Source organism: Stigmatopora argus, chromosome 9 (assembly GCF_051989625.1).
Source record: "Stigmatopora argus isolate UIUO_Sarg chromosome 9, RoL_Sarg_1.0, whole genome shotgun sequence".
Lineage (NCBI taxonomy): Eukaryota > Metazoa > Chordata > Actinopteri > Syngnathiformes > Syngnathidae > Stigmatopora > Stigmatopora argus.
In genome coordinates, this window is record NC_135395.1 from 5,738,523 (window position 1) to 5,763,010 (window position 24,488).

Sequence of the window (24,488 nt, forward strand, 5' to 3'; positions counted from 1 at the left end):
TGTAACTGTTGGATCATTGCGCTTAACAGACAGATTTTTTTAACAAAAAAAAGCCCCATTTATTTCACAAAAACATAACATTTCCAAATTTGAAAATGCTATTTTCTATCTAGTTTTTGTCCCGATTTGAATGTTTATTCGTTTATTCTGTCAATTTATATGTTATCCAGTCGTACCTCTATACTTGCGAAATGAATTGGTTCCAGAACTTTTTTTGTGACTTGGATTTTTCGTAAGTAGAGCACTACTTTATGTGTAAATTCAGTAATTCGTTTCACGGTCCTCAGATAAATATCAACTAAACCCTTTGAAAATGATTAGCGTCCCACTTTTGTATAAAAGTTGTGAGCGCCAGACAAAAATCAAAAGAAAATGATGAGAAAATTATTTATTAATTAATAAAAATGATTAGCTGCCTCGTGGTGTAGAGGTACACTCGCCTGACTTCGATGCGGGCAGGCGCAGACAAGATTCCCACTGGTGGCGGTGTGACCGTGAGCGTGACCGGACGTTTGGTCGACCGGACGTTTGGTCGACCGGACGTTTGGTAGAACGGACGTTTGGTAGAACGGACGTTTGGTAGAACGGACGTTTGGTAGAACGGACGTTTGGTAGAACGGACGTTTGGTAGAACGGACGTTTGGTAGAAAGGACGTTTGGTAGAACGGACGTTTGGTCGCCGGGTTCGCTCGCTGTCAAATTATGACAAAGAGTTTACTGTTGATATTTTGATATTAGATATTTAGATATCAAACTCACTCTCTCTCTCATGATTATAATTTTGAGAGCTGGTTTCAACAGTAACAACCCGGCGACCAAACATCCGTTCCACCAAACGTCCGTTCCACCAAACGTCCGTTCTACCAAACGTCCGGTCGACCAAACGTCCGGTCGACGAAACGTCAGGTCGACCAAACGTCCGGGGACCAAACGTCTTTCGACGAAACGTTCAAGTACCGACTGTGAGTGCGTATGGTCGTTTGTCTCTGTGTGCCCTACGGGTGACTGCCGACCAGTCTCGAGTATAGTCTGCCTTTCACCCATCAGTCAGCTGGAATAGGCTACGGAAACCCCCGGAAACTTTACGAGGATGTGTGGTATGGAAGATGAATGACTGAATAGTGAGGATAAAGCGGTTCAGAAAATGAATGAATGAATGAAATAATTAATTTTAATGTAAAAAATATATTTTTGGATAAAACACATAATATATATATATATATATTATATTTTTTAGATTTTGTTCTTAAATTTCTACTAATCCTCTCATTTAAATTCATTAATAACGACCTCAACAAAATCCTGATGCTGAAAAAACTAATAGTTGTACTATTTTTTCAATAAAAAAATGTTTATTCAAAATTTTCCCCAAAAAATTAAAGGGGGGAAAAACTGTAATTTTCCTTTGAATTTTAGAATTAAAAATGAAGTCGACACACATAATTTACATTTGAGGGGAGCACAAAGTATCTTCAACGTGAGTGCCTTAACCCATTTTACTGCCATTCTCAGTTATAGACATCAAATCCATTTCAACTAGCATTAAGGGATCATGTTTCACTGACATTGACGACAATAAACATCCAATCAAATTTGATTCCTTCCAGTCAAAATGGATTAGACGTCTATCTCAACCAATGAGTTCATGCTTAAAAATAAAGACATTTTAATAACCAAATCTGTTTTTTTACCTAATTCCGATCTTTTGTTTATCAAATGAAAGTGGAAGTTTTTCAAGTTGGCCCATTGCATCATTTCATTTTTCTGAAAGCGGCCCTAGGGAGGAACATTTTTGCACACCCCTGTCTTGGGGCAATAGGAGGAGCTTCACTTGTTTCAAATCAGGGCATATGTGCCTGATCCCAGGAAGAAGGCGACCAGTCAGCAGGATGCAAATGTTGTGGCCAATCAATCTCATTTCTTTGGCATTAACCTGGTCAACGAGATCAATAATTGGACCCTCACATGTTAACTCCTCCTCTCCCAAACACATGTCCACGTCACTTCATGATTGGTTCGGACAATGAGCTAAAGAGGAACTAATGAAACAAAAAACAATCCCGTTCCAAGCAGATATAGTAAGTAGATTCGTATCTTTGTGATCTAAATGGTCAGTTCAATTTTCACATGAAGTTAATGCAGCATTTTTTGCAAATCGGGTCATTTCCTATGCCACTTCCTGTTGAGTCTGGGGCATTTCTGGGTAACTTTCAGTTGATTTGGGGTCACTTTCTTTTGATTTCGGGGCATTTCTGGGACACTGGTCTTCCAGTGGATTTTGCAGGAATTCTGGGGTATTTTGGGTTGAAAACTGTTGATTTTCACTCATTTGGATTTTGAGTCACCTCCTCTTGATTTTTGGTCATACTAAGTCACTTTGTGTTTATTTCATGCATTTCTTGGTCATTTCTTGTGGATTTTGGCGCAATTCCAGCTAAATTTTGGAAGAATTTGTACCACTTTTAATTGATATCGGGGCAATAACAGGCCACTTTCTGTTTATTTCTGGGTCACTTTCAGTGTATTCGTAAGCTTTTCTGAGTTACCTCCTATTGATTTTAGGGAATTTAGAACACTTGTATATGATTTCTGATCAACACCAGATCACTTCGTCTTAATTTAGGGTAATCTCTGTATTTTTTAAATATTTCCTGTTGATTTTGGGGGTAAATAGATTTTTTTTTGGGTCGACCAATGGAGAAATTTTAAGAGCCGGATTTAAAAATGATTCTGTGTGGATGGAAACGTTTTTGGCGCAGACCGGTGCCTGAGTGGTTAATGCGTTGGACTCACTGTTCTGGTGTCGAAGGTTTGGTCCTAGGAGGGTCCTCACTGTGTGGAGTTTGCATAGGCAATACGGATGACTGCCCAGGCCGCAATCTCTTTTGGGGGTAAACAATTATATAAAATAATTTTCAAGTATATACGCTGGTGTAGCCACATGATGGTGTAGAGCACAGGTGTCAAAGTGGCGGCCCGGGGGCCAAATCTGGCCCGCCGCATCATTTTGTGCGGCCCGAGAAAGTAAACCACGAGTGCTGAGTTTCTGTTTTAGGATCAAATTCGAATGAAGATTATAGATGTATATTATATTTCTTGATTTTCCCTTTTTAAATCAATATTGCAATTTTTTGCTCCATTTTTGTGTTTTTAGTTCAAAAATCATTTTGTAAAATCTAAAAATAAATACATAAAAAGATTTGTTTTCCACTTTAATATTGAACATAAAAATATATATATTTTGTTTCCTTTTGAAATGAAAAACAAATGATTAAAAGATGTTTTCCCTTACCAAGAAAAAAAAACTCAAATAAACAATTTTTTAGATCTAAAAAAACGGTATATTTAGATCTTTTTTTTTCCGATTTTTTTAAATATATAAATATTATATCTAAAATGGTCCGGCCCACATGAAATCGAGTCGAAGTGAATGCGCCCCGCGAACCACCTCGAGTTTGACACCCTTGGTGTAAAGGTTCACTCGCCTGACTTCGATGCGGCCAGGTGCGGGCTCGATTCCTGCTGTTGCCGGTATGATTCTGAGTGCGTATGGTCGTTTATCTTTTCTTGCTGTATGGCTGACTGGTGACTGGTGTGTAGTCTGCCTTTCAACCAAAGTTAACTGGAATAGACTCTGGCCATTACGAGGATGCGCCATACAGGCAATGAATGAAGTAATCAATCAGTAGGTTTTTAAATACTATTATCATTTATTTCCACGTAAGCCATCTACTCCGCGGCAGAGTTTAAGCAAGAGGAATTGTCTCCCCACTAGCGTCAGTAAAGTGTCACTGCATCCAGTCTAAAATGGTGTAATAACTTCTTTACTGCTGTAACAAATTTTTGAAGATGTAGTTGATGATATAGCATCATAGGCCTCCAGAAATGTCCGGTTATAGGTTCAATCCAATCATCCAGAACACAATTTAATGCCAAGTGTAAAAATGGCAAAAGACATCCAAAACATCTGCTGCAATCTGAGCAAAGAATTCAGATTTTGTTAATTATTTTCAACATTTTAATATTTAAATGAATTCTCTTATACGATTAAGTTTTTACAATTTGCATTTGTGTTCATATTTTGGTGCATATGTACACTCATCTCTCATTTTCTGAACCGCTTTATCCTTACTAGGGTCCCAGGGGGTGCTGGAGCCTATCCCAGCTGACTTCGGGCCAGAGGCCAGGGACACCCTGAATTGGTGGCCAGTCAATCGCAGGGCAGAATGAGACAAACAACCAATCACTCATAGCGAGGGGCAATTTAGAGTGTCCAATCAGACTACCATGCATGGTATTTGAGATGTGGAAGGAAACCGGAGTACCCGGAGAAAACACACGCAGGCCCGGGGAGAACATGCAAACTGTACACAGGTGGACCGACCTGGATTTGAACCCAGGTCTCCAACTGTGAGGACAACGCGCCCCACTGTGATGACAACGCACTAACCACTCAACCACCAGGCCGTCAACATATGTACTCTTCTGTCTACATTTTTTTATACTAAAATGATCTTATATGAACGAAGATCATTTGTATTCGTATTTTGTAAACATAGATAGTAATATATTATATTATCGGTTTTGTAAATCAATGGGTGCAAAATTAGCCAGGACAATCTCTGATGACAATGTGAATTGAATGAGCAAGTCTAAGTCTTAAGTTAAATTAATGAAAATGTTTTTTTAGCTAATTTTTTGGGGGGAGAAACTATGGTACTAAAATAGAAAACCGTGTTACATGGATTTTGAAGTTGAAATGGTGTGATGTGGGAGGCGATAAGTGCCAAATTTTTGGTTCGAAAAAAAAGGGGGCAATAACAAACAGTATGCAAGAATGCATTAAACTTTGCCTGACATCTCCAACATGGCAGAAGAATTGGCATATAGCAGACAGACAGACTCCCTTCCACTTAATGTCTGTGATTTGGAATCTTTGAGAGCAGACAGCTCTTCCTCCTCCTCAACACCGCCGACCCATTGGGACTTTACCATCTGGTCCCTGAACGCTGCGCCAGCGAACACTGGCCCCGCCCATCAGCCAAATAAGCGACACACATTCAGGGTTTCTGCAGGCATCAGCGTTTTACACGCTAACGTCTACTTTACATTTTGGTGCCAGAGGTGGGCGGAGCAAGGGGCGAATTGGGGAGCGGGAGGGGTTGACGGTTGCCTCCGGGCAACCGTGACCAAAACGGGACAAATGAGTAAGCTGTCAAGCTAATTGGCTAAGGTGTCGTTTATCAGTGTCACTTTGGTCTCGGAAAGTTTCGTCCTTGCGCTGGGCATCCCCGTTAGCTCATTTGCTCCTCCAATGACGAGGTCGTCATTGCAAGTTGACTGTGATGAATGATTTTCTTAATTACCAGGCAACAGCTTATTTGATTTTTTTTTTTCAAATAGTCTCTAATTACCCGGTTTTACAGCAACAGAAGAACAAATTCAGAATACGACTGAGCAAGAACCAACGAACCAGGGCCCAAATTAAAGCATGGACATGTAAAGTAACTAAGATTAAGACGAAAACCTCAACTAAACCAGGAATGTACAGAAAAAAGGCCAGAAGCAAAATTAAGACCAGTACGATGATCAAGATCGACTGAAAATCAAATTTGAGCTAAAAGAAAATTATCGTATTTTTTCGCATATACGCCGTATTTGTTGCTAAAAAATGACTGAATCAAGGGTATGGCTTATATGCGCACAAATTAGACTTGACATGCACGACACTGCATACACTCATTAATTTCAAAATAGCGAAAAGATAAACAGACAAAATTTCTTTTGACATCTATGAATGAAATTCAAGAAAAAAGTAAACAGTATCTTGCATAAAACCTTTTAAAAAACTCACTTACTTGTGCCTGCCATTGCTCGCTCAGGGCGCTGCCATCTTAACTAGGGATGACAAACTAGACAGCTACGGACACACTAAAATGGTTGTACTGCTCACGTGTCTTCCTTTTGAATGTGTCTACGTGCAGGCAACACCTTTTAGGAATGTGCAATACAGCAGACGATTCATACAGTATCTCAGAAATACCACGCGTGAATATTTTTCTTAAGATTTTCCCTTCAAAGTAACACATTTGTGTTCCCTATTAAAACCATGAATATGGAGGTGACAATTTTAAGGGTCCGGCTTATACGCGGAGGCGGCTAATATGCGAAAAAATACGGTAAGACTAAAATTAAACCCAGACCCAAGTATGACTAGGATTTATTAGGTTAGGGGTAAACCCAACGCGAAATTCATCTAAACAGGAACAAAGATTAACAAAAAACTCGGGATTTGAACTAATTACACAAATAAAAATAGGAACAGTGCAGGACCAAGGTTAAAACCACAAACAAGTCAGAGCAAGATTAAAATTAGGTTCAGAATTAAAACCAGGACTATTGTACAAAATGATGTGGCCAGCCCCGCCACTTTGACACTGTGATGTAACTTATTGAGTATTTATTTGAGTATTGAGTTCAAAATTTTAGTATTGTAGCACCAAAAACCAAACTATGGCTAGGCGGTACACGATCGATTGGTCGCCGGTCTTTTGGTAATAATACTGAGTGCTTCTCCATTGGGGTACTCAGTCGTTTGGTCGCCCGGAAGGTTGTTGATAATTACCATTTAAATCGTTGCTCAAATTCCCTAAATACAAACTGCGAATTACTATTTAGTCATACTTAATGCCCTATTAATTATTAGGCTAAAGAAAAGCTCCAAATTTCCCGGACTTTTATTGTTTTTTGTTGGAGAACTTGTTAAGACCCTGACTGATGTAGCTTCTTAAAGGGACAACTCATGTACATACAAACTCTTATACACTCACACATCGGCTCAGTGAAACTGCTCATGGCCATTGTTGGCTTTTATTGATGCGTAGACCGTGTTGTTTTACCTTGTTTTGTCGCCGGTCTTTTGGTCGTCGGTCTTTTGGTCGCCGGTCTTTTGGTCGCCCGTTGTCGCGGTCGGGGCGACCAAAAGACCGCGTCCAAAAGACCGGCGTCCAAAAGACGGCGACCAAAAGACCGGCGACCAATCGACCGCACATGGGCTAGGCACAAGATCAGTACTGAGATCAAGGTTAAACAGCTATAAAAATAACCAGGCCAGAACCAGGACCAGGGAAAGGATTAGAACTACGCTATCGGGCTAGATTACAGTGGTTCTCAACCTTGTTGGAGCTGCCGAACCCCATCAGTTTCATATGCACATTCACCGAACCCTACTTTACTGTAAAATAAAATATGATTTTTTTCAAATTCAAGATATATAAATTCCTCGCAGCACTTATTGGCCAAGCAATGTCACGTGATCATCTGCAGCCAGTGATGGTCAAGCGAGGCATGTTATTGCGAATAGACATGATGAGTCAATGTGTCTTGACCTCCGCGGCAGAGGGTCCACTGAACCCCTGAAACCGACTCAGATAAACCCTAGGCTTCGATGGAACCCAGGTTAAGAACCACTAGGCTAGAATTAGTAACTTTTGTGTTTTTATTAGTGTTATCAGATTTTAATGATGTTTTTCTTTGTTTTGTTGTTTGCCCCACTGGTTGCACCCGGTTTGGTGTTCTCTACTGCATCGTAATAAACTTGCAGGGACAAGAACATTTATCGAGCGGCGAGTGCACATTAGCAAGAAAAAAAGCCCGCTCGCAATTATGCAAAAAGTCCTTTGAATAATTCAACATTATAATGTTATAAAAAGACGCCTCGTGGCTCTTTCCCACCAAGACGCTAATGAAGGCGCTAACCGCCGAGCCTGCGCTTCGGCCAGAAAATGAAATGAAAGTTAACGCATCAGTCAACAACTTTTTCAAGCCAACAGAAAGTCGAAAGTGGAAAGTGGAGTGAAAAGGGAACTGGCTAGGAAGCAGGAACCTGAACACATCATGATATACAGTAAATCTATGATACTCTTTAGAAGGTGGAGATACAGTTGTGGTCAAAAGTTTACATACACTTGTGAAGAACATAATGTCATGGCTCTCTTGAGTTTCCAGTTATTTCTACAACTCTGATTTTTCTCTGATAGATTGATTGGAACAGATAGTTCTTTGTCACAAAAACATTCATAAAGTTTGGTTCTTTTATGACTTTATTATGGGTGAACAGAAAAAAGTGATCAAATCTGCTGGGTCAAAAATATAAATACAGCAGCGCTAATATTTGGTAACATGTCCTTTGGCCATTTTCACTTCAATTAGGCGCTTTTGGTAGCTATCCACAAGCTTCTGGCAAGCTTCTGGTTGAATCTTTGACCACTCCTCTTGGCAGAATTGGTGCAGTTCAGTTAAATTTGATGGCTTTCTGACATGGACTTGTTTCTTCAGCATTGTCCACAAGTTCTCAATGGGGTTTAAGTCAGGCCTTTGGGAAGGCCATTCGAAAACCTTCATTCTACCCTGATTTAGCCATTCCATTACCACTTTTGATGTGTGTTTGGGGTCATTGTCCTATTGGAACACAACTGCGCCCAAGACCCAATCGTCGGGGTGATGACTTTAGGTTATTTGAAAAATTTGAAGGTAATGCTTCAAAGCTTAACAGAGTGACAATATCGTAAAACTGTTCCTGACCAGTGCCATCCTGTCTTGTTCTTATAGCTCAGAGTAGAGGGAAGATCGGGCCGAAAAAATTCGGCCAGACCCGAACCGGACCACGGGTATTAATTTTCGGCCCAAGCAATTACCTTAAAGACGACTGTATAAACATTTACATCTTTTATATGACAATATAGATGTTTGACGATTTCAACTGTTTAAATGCCTGAAGCGCTACATCGACTACATTCAGGGAAGCCAACGCAAGTTTCTGTCCCAGATTCATCAATCAATTTGAAGTTTTTCCACATCTCCCTCTTACCGGTGCGTGTTTGTCTGTTCAGTTTTCCCGTGTTTATCCTCAACTTCTTGCTTCTCCATATTGTGAAGGGGAAGATCATTAAGAGAGTGGCGGTCACGTGACGTGGGCAGAGCATGCTCTGGCTCTGCGACTCCGCTTCCAATTGCAATTACATTACAGCACCTTCTCTGTTTTATCCAAAATTCCAAATGATTTATTTTACAACAAGTATTCCTTAGTTTAGTATCCACACATCGTTTTAATATACATTCTTATAAACATTTATTTATTTTTAAAAAGTCAGCGAGAGAAACCACACATCATTTTCGTATAGTACTGTTTTTTTTTCAGCGAGAAAGAAGCCGGCCTGACCCGAACGGGAAGTGAAACTAACAGGAAACAGAAATTGAGCTAATGTCTCTCAGCAAACAGAACCAATTAAAAGCAGAAAATAGTCTATGTGAATTGAAGACGCGAGTGTCTCTACTAGATTTTTTTTTTTCTTCCACTGCCTAATGAATACTTCCTCCATAGCTACACCTCTCAATCACACTGCCCGCTCGTGTCAATTATTAGTGGCGTTTTATGCTAACAAGAGCAAAAGTTGACATGGTATGACTAGTGGTCCTCCTTCCCAGTGCAGAAACGTGTGCGTGCGTGTGCAAGCATTGCAGCTACAGTGAAACGTCAGCTATTTACAACTCCAATATTTTTTCCAGCGCAGTCAACGGTTGCCTGGGGGCACACAGGAAGATCCCATTTGGTCGGCATCTACTCCCTCCTTCATAAGCGCACGCACACATATGCGCGCATGGGGCATAATGAACTATTTGAAGAAAGATTCAAATAGAGAAAATGTGAATTGACTTTCATCAGAAGCTGACAAGTCTCTGTAGGGCTGCATGGATTTTGCTTGTGTACGCACATGTATATAATGTGACCGGATGTTTGGTCGACGGACGTTTGGTCGACGGACACTTGGTCCCCGCACGTTTCGTCGAACGGACGTTTGGTCGACGGACACTTGGTCCCCGGACGTTTCGTCAAACGGACGTTTGGTCGACGGACACTTGGTCCCCGGACGTTTGGTCGACGGACACTTGGTCCCCGGACGTTTCGTCGAACGGACGTTTGGTCGACGGACACTTGGTCCCCCGACGTTTCGTCGAACGGACGTTTGGTCGCCGGATTCGCTCACTCTCAAAATCATAATCATGAGAGAGAGTTTACTGTTGAAAGCGATCAACCAGGTAATCTCTCGCTCTCAAAATTATAATCATGAGAGAGAGAGAGAGAGAGAACTGTCCTTCGACCAAACTTCTGTTCGACGAAACGTCCGGGGACCAAGTGTCCGTCGACCAAACGTCCGGGTACCATATATAACGTAAACCAGTGTTTCCCAACCAGTATGCTGTGAGCGATGCTCTGGTGTGCCGCGGGAAATTATAAGAAGTCATTCATCATAATAATCCGAGAGAAATCTCAATATTAAGAGATTAAAATCGATCTATTACAAGGTTAAAATTGAAATATGAAATCACAGATTGTAGTCTAACAAGATTCAAATCGTAATATTAGGAGATTAGAGTCATTTTGGTTTTCGGGGCTTCAACTTTTGTCGACGTTAAGTCTGTGTGAGCATAAAACAGCTCTTCTCGTAATGTTTGGTGGTTGAAGTAATATTGGAAGGAAAAGAAGTCGTAATATTATGAGATTTAAGTCATTTTCCTGTTTTTGCGGTACGTGAACCGGAAGTTGTTTGGTTTCCTGGGCATCAACTTTTGGCAATGTTAAGTCTCTTACTTTTTGTGTAGTACAGCGGTACCTCGAGATACGAGCTTAATTCGTTCCAGGACTGAGCTCGTATGTAGATTTACACGTAACTCAAATGAACGTTTCCCATAGGAATGAACTGAAAACAAATTAATTTGTTCCAACCATCTGAAAAAACACAAAAAAACGGATATTGGATTGCAAAAACATTTTTATTTGTTCTAATTCGCCATCCATTAACAAAGAAACAAATAACTAGAGGTTTAACAGTACTAAAATGTGTTTAATAGTATTAAAATTAGACAGATTTTGCGGAGGGGAGAGAGAGGGGGGACAGAGAGAGGGGGGAGAGGGGGATACTTTTTGCACGGCAACGCGCTCGTAACATAACATAAACAAATTTAAATGAACTTGGATTACGATGCAGACACACTCATAAATAAGTTTAATCTAACCTTACGCTTATCTTAATTCTAATTTTGTTTTAAAGTTTGATACCGTTCTTCTCCCGGCCAGGTGGGCTCTATTTGCCCCGCCTCCACCCTGACTTTCAGATGCAACCTATCGAGGGTTATTTGCTTTTGTCTTCCCTTCAAAATATTCCCCAAATGATGCACACAAATGTCCTCACAATAGGATAACGCACGACCACTTGCCAATGAGAAGTAGTATATACTGCATTGACAACGTCACTACAGATAAACGAATACGGGTTTTTCCTAACCAAAAACCCTGGATGACCAATGAGACACAGGCACTCATCAAAGGCCGTAACTCCGCCTTTAGATCAGGGGACAAGATAAAATATAGCGCTGCCAGAGCTGAGCTGAAAAGAGGCATTAAAAAGGCCAAGGCAGCATATACCAAAAAAATTGAGGAGCACTTCACAGAAAATAACCCAAAGAAGATGTGGCAAGGAATATGACATATTACCAACTACAATAACAATAATATGTCTGTTAATGCAGATGCCTCACTAGCGGAGAAATTGAACCGTTTCTTTGCCCGCTTTGAGACTGACAAATCAGACCCAGTCTCAACACCCCCACCACCACCCGGCAGCAATACACTGACGTTCCGGGAACAGGAAGTGAGACTGGTAATGCGGTCCGTGAACACCAGGAAGGCTGCTGGCCCAGACGGAGTACCTGGGAAGGTGCTCAAAGCCTGTGCTGACCAGCTGGCTGGAGTCTTCACAAATATTTTCAATTGTTCCCTGCAACTATCCATCATTCCATCTTGTCTGAAATCTGCCACCATCATCCCTGTCCCCAAAAAGCCAACCATTGGCGGCATGAATGATTATAGGCCTGTTGCCCTCACGCCTGTGATCATGAAGTGCTTTGAAAAGTTGGTAGCCCGCCATATCAGGAATACAATCTCTCCCTCAATTGACCCTCACCAGTTTGCTTATAGAGCAAACAGGTCCACTGATGATGCTATTGCCATTGCTCTTCATACAGCACTGAGCCACCTGGAACACCCTGGGAACTACGTTAGGATGCTCTTCATTGACTACAGCTCAGCCTTCAATACCATAAAACCGGACATTCTGACTGACAAACTCTCCCACCTTGGACTATCCTCTTCAATCTGCTGCTGGATAAAGGACTTCTTGACCAACCGACCACACACTGTTAGACTTGGTCCCCACCTCTCTTCCTCCATTACACTAAGCACTGGCTCCCCACAAGGCTGTGTACTGAGTCCTCTTCTGTACTCCCTGTACACCCACGACTGTACACCCACCCACCAGTCTAACACCATCATCAAATTCGCTGACGACACCACTGTGGTCGGACTCATCTCAGGAGGGGATGAGTCGGCTTACAGAGATGAGGTCAACAATTTGTCTTCGTGGTGCTCGGTGAACAATCTCACACTGAACACCACGAAAACTAAAGAAATCATCCTGGACTTTCGCAAACACGGCACAGATCTGGCCCCACTCCTCATAAATGGAGTATGTGTAGACAGGGTCCAGTCCTTTAAATTCCTGGGGGTCCACGTCACGGACAAGCTCTCATGGTCTACAAACACCACGGCAGTGGTGAAGAAGGCTCAGACACGACTCCATTTCCTCAGGGTACTTAGGAAGAACAACTTGGGCACCAATCTTCTGAGAACCTTCTATAGAACCACTGTAGAGAGCATCCTGGCGTACGGCATCACAGTGTGGTACGCTGGAAGCACGGCGGCAGACAAAAAGGCCATGCAGAAAGTGATTAACACTGCCCAGAGGATTGTCGGCTGCTCTCTGCCCTCACTTGAAGACATTGCCAGCCCTCGTTACCTCAGCAGAGCCAAGAACATCATAGGGGACCCTTACCACCCTCGTCACAATCTGTTCCAGCTGCTGCCCTCTGGCAGACGCTATAGGTCCCACAAAGCACGGACAAATAGGCTTAAGGACAGTTTTTTCCCCACATCCATCAGGAATCTAAACTCGCGCTAACATAACACACATTCCCCTCTGCGGTATATGAACAGATGTTTGGTTGGTGATCTGCCTCCTACTAGCTGACTGAGGAAAGGTAAGTGGAAGACAGTGAGAGGTAAGCGACCTGTATCCTCAACAGCGGAATGACAAATTACAAGTCCGTAACTTACACTTATTAGGTCTTTTGCCGATTAAACGTAGCTTATGGAGAAGCACCATCAATTTCGTCACACGCAGTTTCTGCGTGTGATGACAAGTAGGCTTTTGTGTTGTGATAATGACGACAGGGCCTATGTCCGATTATTATTATTATTATTATTATACTCATCTCGTATTAGCAATCGCTCCGCCATTCGCACTGTCTAACGAAAAAAAAAATCTGAAAAAAATGCAACGCTCTGCCCAGTGCTCGTAGAGACATTACACAATGGAGTTGAGACCAGAGAGACATTACACGAGGGAGTTGCCACAGGAAAAACAGTGCCCATGATGTTCTTATGAGCAGCCTCTCGTGTCTGTTGTATGCTCATATATCAAAATTTGTCTCGTATCTGAAGATAAATGTTTTCCCGAAATTTTACTCATATCTCAAATTGCTCGTATGTCGTGGCACTTGTAGGTTGAGATATTACTGTTAGGAGAAAAAGTCAAAAATTTAAATAAGGTTAAAAAACGCAGCATTAATTATTTTAACATCAGTCGAACTGAAAGCTGTTTGGGGTCTGCAGACATCAACTTTGATGACATTAGATTGGTGTGAAAAAAATGCAAAAAGTGTGCCGCAGCTCAAAAAAGGTTGGGAAACACTGATGTAACACTCATAGGGAGGCTACAATGAATCGACTAATTGACAGCTCGCCTAATTTATCAGACAAATGTAGGGGTGTAACAATACAGTGGTACTTGGTATATTCTGTTCCAAGATACAAAAGAAATTCAAGTTAAGACATTGAAAATCTCCCCCAAAAAATCCAACATCCACCGAAACGTAATTAACTTTCTGTATCTGCAACGAAGTGAGGGCGAGCCGACAAGAAAAGATGGTCCCAAATGCAGGGAACAGGGAGGCCAAGCAAGGTAGTGGAAGTAACTAAAAAATGGTTAATTAACATGACTAAAAAACAAAGTGTAAACCAAAAACAAGAACATCAAAAGGAAACAAAGACAAGACTTGGAAGGGGCATGGCAGAATGTTTTTCCAGTGTGCTTAAATCAACTTCATTCTTCATTTCACATTTTGGTCCCCAAGAAACTTTGCTTTGTAATAACATAAAAATAACATTTATGTGGTTAAGTTGTGTTTTAGTGCATACGTTATGTTAGTGCATATATTTGTTAGTTGCCAAATGTTTGCCTCTTCATTTCTCACCTACGCACTCGCCTTTCAAAAGCAATAGAAAAACTTTTTTCATATTTGCTGTTCATTTTAATGCTTAATAAATCTTTTTCTTGTGTGTGTGTGTGTGTGTGTTTCTTACATCTTTCATACAAAATTGGTAAACTTTGATCATTTTTAAAGAGTTAGAGCAGGGGACGGCAACCCAAAATATTGAAAGAGGCATATTGGACGAAAAAAAATATATATGTCTGTAGTCGCAAAAAATTAAAAGTGTTATATACTAATCCTTATAACGCTGTGTGTTTATAATAGCTTACTATCAAAATGTTGCCTACAAATACATCATGAGCAGTCATGATTAAATGTTTATTTTCCCTGCAGTGCATTCTGTAGAGAACAAAGCACCACGTGACTGCTCTGTTGTAGATAACGCCTCAAGTTTAACTTCATTACAATATTAAGGAATTATGTTTCATTGCTTTGATGAAAATAAAAAAATGCAAGAAAGAAATCTGATTTTTGATGCCACTTTTATTTTGATCATGCGACAAAATCACAACAAAATGGAACGTGCATAACGTGCCCCTTTGCCATCTGTGTACGGTTTTCCACGCTTTATTATCTCCCGGGTTGCAACAAAACTTCCAACAGTAGTGAAGTTTGGAGATGCAATCCACTTCTTCTCTTTTCAATCACATTTTAATTTTTTTTAATTCTATTTTTGCGCGCCTATAATTTCTCCAGAAGTAAGACAATCACACTTTTTTTTCTCTTTCACAACTTGGTACTTGGCTACAAATGTAGCATGCCTTACCTGGAAATGTCTTACCACATTACTCTTTGTGTTATTTGACAACTTCTCACTATAAAGCAGAAATTCAGTCAATCCTTCCGCATTGGCAATAAATGCAAATGATTCGGCCAAGAAACGTTGAATTGTCGGTCTTCCTCAGTTATTTTTCTCTTTTCCCCATTGCCCATCACACAGACGCAGGCTTTGACACAAATCTTCATTGTAATTTATTTCTACACATTCTTACAGCATTGTAAAAGGTTAAGAATGTTTGTGTCATGTTTGTCCTCCTACAGAAACCATATTAAAACAAAAATATATTTCAGTTCTTTTCAAACTGTTTTGAGGCAGCTCCAGATCCTAGAGATGCCGACCTTGAGCATTTTAATGTAAAATGCATCTTTACGTACGAAAAATGAAAGTTACAAAACAATTTCTGGATAAAATAATTTCATTAGGTAACACTGTATGTCAAAATGGTGATATTATCGCAATATACTTTGTGTCTGTTAACTCATTGACTGTTACGATGGCACTAGACATCAATGTCCGGTCCACGATGAACATTCACAAGGTCGAACACAAGTAAGTACGCCAAGACAGATGAGTGAGATTTTGACGCTTCTGCAGAAGGAGAGCACGGAGGGAGAACAGACAGTTACTCTGCGTAAGACTCCGGTCAATCTTCGACTGTCTCCGTTCTCCAATCTCCGACGACTCTCCCTCTGCATCAACAGTTTAATTAGGGCAAGATTGCGTGACATACAAATTCTCTATGACAAAGGTGTAGGGCTGTGACACCGATGAAGGCTGTGACACGGATTGAAGGCTGTGACACGGATTGAAGGCTGTGACACGGATTGAAACATTCTTTTTGTTTCTGCAAGATTATTTGACAATCAACTCCACTTTGACTGAATTATATATTACAAATAATTTGGCAGATTGGATTTTTTAAGCAGCATAAAAAAATCTCTGCGGGTGTGTCTCTTTGACTCTCACAGTTTAATGTTTTTCATCTGTGTCTAACTTGTTCGCCACCCCTACCAACCATATAAGCAGTGTTTTGACGGAGGGAACGATGTGTGTGTGACTCGTCTAGCACCTGCAGCTGTGGCGGCGAGATCCAATGTGTAAAGCGTGGAGTCGGACTGAGTAGAGCGGATAGAGTAGGAGACGATAAACAAGCTAATCAATGGACTTGTAACAGTTTTAAACAAAGAGGAAATGTGGCGCCAAGAGAGAGAAAGGAAGAAAAGGCTAAAAGCGCTGGAAGATGATGCAAAGTTTCTCCACGCTCCCCAGCCACAGTGCCATTAAAAACAAAGATGCGTAGGCAAGTACTTTATCTATTCTGAGATATTTGGGGAATATCTACAACAAATTCAAGGGAAATTTGGAAATAGGCTCTATTTGGCACTGGATGCCCAAATTCTGGTGGGGCCTTTCGTGGTATGAAACAAGTGATGAAATTATGGTTATGTTCAAAAATAGCATCTCCAAATTATAAAATATCAACCTTTGAGTATTGCTTTAAGTAGATGGGTTGTCTAGGAATAAAATGGAATGGGCAAAATTCGAACGGAATGCGAAATACATTGACGACTACTAAAACAAATTTTAGAGGTGAAACTATTGCCACCTCAATTCTGCGTATAAACGGCTAAACTGATAGCATTAACAGGGGGTGTAACTTAATGCAAAACATGGAGGTAAAGTTTTTACAAACGGTTAAAATACTTGAGGGCGGTGTGTGTTTCAATGTGTCACAACTTTTCCGTTACTGCATTGTTGGCGAACAGATAGTTTATCACAACCACTCGCAGGGCAGTCCTCATGCTGACTGGCTGGGGCGATGAGCGGCGGCAATTGAACTTCCAAAACAAATTTCTATTTGTAAATGTGTGGCACGTGAATCTAACACATTAATTACCTAGTTCCTTCTGGAATGAGGATTGCTGACAGGGCAGCAAAATACCTTTCTTCTCCCGGCCGTTTGGCTCTGTTTGCCCCACCTCCACCCTAAGTTTCAGATGCAACCTATCGATGGTAGTTTGCTTTTGTATTCCCTTCAATTTATTCCGAAAATTATGCACACAAATGTCCTCACAATAGGATAACGCACGATCACTTGCCAACGAGTAGTATATATAACTCTCGTATTAGCGATCGCCTCGCCATTCGCAATGACTAACGGGGAAAAAAAACTGAAAAAATGCAACGCTCCGCCCAGTGCTCGCAGAGACATTACAAGAGGGAGTTGCGACCAGAGAGACATTACCCGAGGGAGTGGGGGGGGGGCGGTTGGGGGGGGGGGGGGGGGGGGCAGCGCCCATGATGTTCTTATGAGCAGCCTCTCGCGTCCGCTGTCTGCTCGTATATCAAAATTTGTCTCGTATCTCAAGATAAATATTTGCCCGAAATTTTACGTTTCTCGTATGTCGGGCCACTCGTATGTCAAGGTACCACTGTATATATACACACAGTAATACCTTGAAAGGTCATTCATATATATATATATATATATATATATATATATATATATATATATATATATATATAAATATATATATACACACAATAATACCTTGAGAAGTGTCCCAACATATGAGAAATTTGAGATACAAGGAAAATTCTGAGCAAATTTTTGCCCTGAGATACGAGATACGATGCGGTGGTCCCATTCAAGCTACGCAGTGATATTCATGACAAGAGGGTGGGCCTTCTTTTAATATGGATAAAGGAGAAACCGTTAGAGAAATCTACGAGGACTTCAAAGTAGTAAAGCAAGCATCTTATAAAGGAGAGACTTAAACGCCAGCGGGAACCTTCAAAGTGAATTGTGGCTGGATCGATAACTTTAAAAAACAAACTAGGATACATTCGGTTGGGAGGCATGCGAAAGCAGCACAACAAAGGTGTGTTTCGTAGAGTAAGTTCATTTAAGTTGAATTTCAAGTTTATGTTATGTAATGTCACAAAAGTGTAGTGAACTGAATGTGTTGCCGTCAACACGTGTTGCCGAATGTGTTGCGCCCGCACACACAGCCGTTAGCCGCTGCCGTGGTGAATTACATACCTGTCAACTTATACGTTTTCAACGTATTGTATACGTTTTCTGATCATTTCAAATTGTGTACGCCGTATAACATCTTTTGTACAGGATTTTTTTTAAAGTACGTTTTTTGGGGGAAAAACGATCTCGTTTTACCCATTTCGGCTCTAATCCGGATCGTCTCGGTCACTGGTAGCAGACAAAGACATCATCGTCGACTGCTAATACTGTCATGCCTTAAGCATGATATACGCACGCACACTCCTCTTCCACACAGCGCGTCAGCAAGCAATGTACCCAGACAGTCAAGTTGTCAGCGTCATATAGCGACGGTACTCGGACGTTTCGTCGAAAGACGTTTGGTCGACCGGACGTTTGGTAGAACGGACGTTTGGGCGCCGGGTTGTTACTGTTGAAACCAGCTCTCAAAATTATAATCATGAGAGAGAGTGAGTTTAATATCTAAATATCTAATATCAAAATATCAACAGTAAACTCTCTGTCATAATTTGACAGTGAGCGAACCCGCCGACCAAACGTTCTACCAAACGTCCGTTCTATCAAACGTCCGGTCAACCAAATGTCCGGTCAACCAAATGTCCGGTCAACCAAACGTCCGCGGACCAAACCTCTTTCGACGAAACGTCCGATCACGTATAGGGTAAACTACTGAATCTTGAATGTCCAAGGAACATTTTAGACTTTTAAGTGCACCCTATGTGAGAAAATATGTCAGGTTGCATTTGTAAGGGTTATTATCGCTCAATGAGGGGAATTGCAATAACTAATAAGGGGAGCAATTGGTTGCCAGGTATGGAATTAGAACATTTTTTTCCATTCTAATATCCTAGGTTTTTTTTCAAAGGGTGGGAACAGATTGATTTGTATTTAATTATTTTATATGGGAAAAATGTATTTGAGATACGAGTAAATTGACATACGAGCTCGGTCCCAGTTTATTTATTTTTTTGTTTCAAACTATTTGGTGGGTCACCACCTCTGCAGCTGACTGCTGGTTTGAAAATGTCCATATAACAATAGGGTGAGTATTGTAAAGTGGGTCGCTTCCCTCTCAGTGATATCGTATACGAATATAAATCATTTCCATTTTGACACGTTAATAATTTTCCTTACTTTTTCCATACTTATGAACGTAATTATGGATTCATTTGTTTATAGAAGTCTGACTCCAAATACTTTCCAAGGTAATGAATGTTTGCTAGTAAAGACGGTGAACGTACGCAATGGCTTCCTGTCAGAGTAAAACATTAGGGGAACACCAGTGGCGTGCTGATAGGGAAGGGAAGGGAAGGGCGGGTTTGGGGGTGGGAGCAGACAGTGGGGGTTGCACCTGTGAGGCTGGATGATTTATTGCCAGCCGAGGCTGAAGCCAAGTCGCCAGCTCTAATTAGAAAATCCTGCACAGGCAGCAGCCGCTTTTAAATCTCGACGTCGTTACACTGCGGCACCATCCGGACGGCTGCCATTTTGGCTCCACCGAACAATTTATAGTTGATAACGCGACCCTGCAAACTTATTCACTGCATACCAATATTTAACCTTCTCTTCTCACAATATTCTACATTTTTTACCAAAATTAGCCTCTGCCACTACATAATTGAGGAAAATACAGCAAGTTACACTTTTTTACCAAGCGTAATCTAACGGTTTAGCAACTAACGTGCATTTGTCTGGTGAAGATTTCAAAATAAAAGCACATCATGTTCAATAAATGCAGATGTCTGCTGTAAAACTTGCATATTTTAGATTTTCTGCTGAGGATTCGCATCCTTGTAAGGGTTACGGTGGTTGCTGGAGCCTATCCCAGCCAACTTTGGGCGAAAGGCAGACTACACCCTAGAATGGTCGCCAGTCAGCCATAGGACACACAGAGAAACAGAGACCAGTCGCACTCACAATCATAGTACCACCAGCGGGAATCAAGCTCGTGCCTGAACGCACCGAAGTCAGGCAAGTGAACATCAACACCATCAGGTGGCTTTTGGATAAAAATCAATGCTTTAATAGCCTCAAAATGGCAGAGGCAAAGTGACCCCCTATAACAGGGGTCGGGAAGCTTTTTGATGGAGAGAGCCATAAACAATTCATATCTTTTTAAATGTTAATCTTTGAGAGCCATGCTCCGAATTTAAAAGTCGACATACATGAAAATGTGTGCCTTTTTTAGTCACTTCACCACTTTTAAAGTACATAAAGTCTCTGAATTCCTTTGACGACATTGTTCCGTTGTTGCTAATCACGCTGTAGGTGGTGTCAACAACATAATACTAACGTAAAGATCCTATTACTGCGCTTTTATCACCAGCAGTTTCCATAGTTTACCTCACAGGTTAGCGGTGAGCCATATGCACCCATCAAAAGAGCCATATGTGGCTCCCGAGCCATAGTTTCCCTACCCCTGCCCTCTCCCATCAGGCAGTGCGTTCTATTCAATATATCACAATATAAGCGATTTAAAATCCTCATGATCAGATGGAAATATTGTCATCACCAATTACGCTTAGCCGCCAAACGGCACACGGTCGATTGGTCGCCGGTCTTTTGGTCGTCGATCTTTTGGTCGCCGGTCTTTTGGTCGCCCGGAAGGTTATTGATAATTACCATTTACATCGTTGCTCAAATTCCCTAAATACAAACTGTGAATTACTATTTAGTCATACTTAATCCCCTAGTAATTATTAGGCTAAAGAAAAGCTCGAAATTTCCCTGACTTTTATTGTTTTTTGTTGGAGAACTTGTTAAGACCCTGACTGACGTAGCTTCTTAAAGGGACAACGCATGTACATACAAACTCTTATACACTCACACGTCGGCTCAGTGAAACTGCTCATGGCCATTGTTGGCTTTCATTGATGTGTAGATCGTGTTGTTTTACCTTGTTTTGTCACCGGTCTTTTGGTCGTCGGTCTTTTGGTCGCCCGTTGTCGCGGTCCAGGCGACCAAAAGACCGCGACCAAAAGACCGGCGACCAAAAGGCGGCGACCGAAAGACCGGCGACCAATCGACCGCACATGCGCCAAACATAGGCTGAGCATCCAATTGCTACTGGTAGCCTCCAGCGGATGTATTTGGACCTTTGCACACTACGCCGCGATGTCTCCAAAATGACCGATTGCCCCAAAATCGGCCGGCGTGTTGGAGAGAAGAGCCAAAGTCTTTGTCTTATTTCTCGCCTGGCGGCAGATTCATCAGTGCACCGGAGCCTCCTGAGAGGAGGGGGTTTGGGGGCCGTAAAGGGGTGCGCTGCCGCGTGATAGATTGTTTCTCCCCCCGCCTCTGTAGCGGGAAATTGCTTTGTTTTGTTAGCGGCCAGCGATAAACCGCCATCTTTCTTTTGTCGCTTATCGGCCAAAGGCGGAGAAAACACAACGAGCCGCGGCGCCGCTGCAATCGCCGCATTCGGATGAACTTGGCCGTTCCGCTTCGAAAATGTGAAACGCTTTCAGAATGCAAAGAGCGTTCGGGAGGGAAGTCAATAAACAGCCCAGCGTGGTGAGGAGGCCACTGCAGGGACATCATCAATGCGGCAGATGAACAATTGGAATTTCACAATCAGTAAAATGGCCGCCACCATTCAGCAGGCATTCCTGACGGACTTGCCCTAACTGGAAATGCAAGGAACGCTCACGCAGAGTCGAGTAGGGGGGGCAATGACTGTGCTGAAAGCAGATTGTTGTCCAGTAAATGGTGACTGTGTTCAAGGAAGATCAGTGACCTTTTAGTATATTCATTCATTCATTCATCTTCCATGCCGCCCATCCTCGAAAGGGTTGCGTATCTCGAATCACTCATTTGCATATAAAAATATTGTAACCTGAAACTTTTGTACCTAGAGACATTCGTAAGTAGAGGTATGACTGTATACATGTATGTATTTGTATTTATGTGTGTATCAGTATCCCCAAAAAGTGAGTACAACCCTCTTATTTCTTTTTCATTCATTCATCTTCCATGTCCTCCATCCTCAAAAGGGTTGCGTACTCAAAGCAGCACAGATCTGGCCCCACTCCTCATAAATGGAGTATGCGTAGACAGGGTCCAGTCCTTCAAATTCCTCCATGTCCATGTCACCGACAAGCTCTCCTGGTCTACCAACGCCACGGCAGTGGTGAAGAAGGCCCAGAAACAACTCAATTTCCTGAGGGTACTCAGGAGGAACAACTTGGACACTAAGGTTCTGGTAACCTTCTATAGAGCCACTGTGGCGAGCATCCTGGCATACTGCAGCATTACAGTGTGGTACACTGGAAGCACGGCAGCAGACAAAAAGTCCATGCAGAGAGTGATCAACACTGCCCAGAAGATCATCGGCTGCTCTCTTCCCTCACTGGAAGACATTGCCAGCCCTCGCTACCTCAGCAGAGCCGGGAACATTGTCAGGGACCCATACCACCTTGGTCACAACCTGTTCCAGCTGCTGCCCTCTGGCAGACGCTACAGGTCTCACAAAGCATGGACAAATAGACTTAAGGATGTTTTTTTTCCCCACAGCCATCAGGACTCTGAACTTCCGGTAGCACGACTCACAATCCCTTCTGTGCAATAACTTTGGGGTCAGGTAACATGAAAGATGTTGGGCGGTGATCTCCCTCCTGCTGGCTGATTGAAGGTAAGTGAGGAGGTAAGTGAGGAGGTAAATGATCCAAGATGGCGGCGCGCACTGGTGCAGCGGCTCTTTGCTCTCCAGTTTGGTGTTTTGTTTCCTCAATCTTATTGTTATTTACTATCATCTGCGGGCAAACTTTTTCTACAGTCGCCAGGATTTAATTACTCTCGGGAGGAGATGCGATATATCCATCACAACAGATTACCAACAAACCTACAATATCCCCGAGGACATCTCGCGACCACCAGGATCTCCGTGGATAGTAATAATATCTTAGATTAGGCAATATTTTAGTATTTACCTTAACAGGATGTGACTCTTATATTCTATATTACTTATTTGTGGTCTTTTGTCGGGAAAGCGCACTTGTGGAGTAGCACCACCAATTTCGTCATACGCAGCTGATGACAATAGGCTTTTTTGATGATTTGACGATGATGATAAAGCCTATGTCTGAACAGAAAGGTATCTCGAATCACTCATTTGCATATAAAAATTTTGTAACCTGAATCTTTTGTACCTAGAGGCATTCGTAAGTAGAGGTATGACTGTATATGTGTATACATGTATGTATTTGTGTGTATCAGTATCCCAAAAAAGTGAGTACAACCCTCTTAATTCTTTTTCATTCATTCATCTTCCATGCCGTCTATCCTCAAAAAAGTTGCGTACCTCGAATAACTCATTTGCATATAAAAATGTTGTAACCTGAAACGTTTGTACCTAGTGGCATTCGTAAGTAGAGGTATGACTGTATGTGTATACATGTATGTATTTCTATGTGTGTATCCGTATCGCACAAAAGTGAGTACAACCCTCTCATTTCTTGTTCATTCACTCATCTTCCATACCGAACATTCTGAAAAGGGTTACGGATGTTGCTGGAGCCGAACCCAGCTGTGATCAGGCAAAAGGCAGACTACACCCTAGACAGGTCGCCAGTCAGTCGTAGGGCACACAGAGAGACAAACAACCAACCGCACTCAGAGTCATACCGCCACCAGCGGGAATTGAGCCCACGCCTGCCTGCACCGTGGCAGGCGAGTGAACCTCTACCCCAGTTAGTATAGTAGTATTGAAAACATGAAAGCACCCATACTGAAACGTTGTATCCAGCCTGCGATATTTGATTGCAAAAATATCAATACTCAATTAATTATTTTAGCACTACCACAGGCCACCTAGAAATATGTTGTCATGTCTATGTGCCCTATGGCTGACTGGCAACCAGTCTAGGGCAGGGATGGGCAAACCGGTCCTCGAGGGCCGCTGTGGGTGCAGGTTTTGGTTCCAACCGATCTAGCATAAACAGTTTAACCAATGAGATTTCTGCAGAAAACAAGAAGCACCTGACTGCCATCCACTGATTGTACTTGTAGGACACCAGATTGGTGAAAAGGTGCCCTTTCTATGGGTTGGAATGAAAACCCGCACCCACTGCGGCCCTTTGTGGAATAGCTTGCCCACCCTGGCCTAGGGTATAGTCTGCCATTCACCCAAAGTCACCTAGGATAGGCTCCGGCAACCCCCGCAATCCTTACGAGGATGCTCGGTATAGAAAATGAATGAATGAATAATAGTAACTGTTTAGTGATCAGATTGTGGTACAGTAG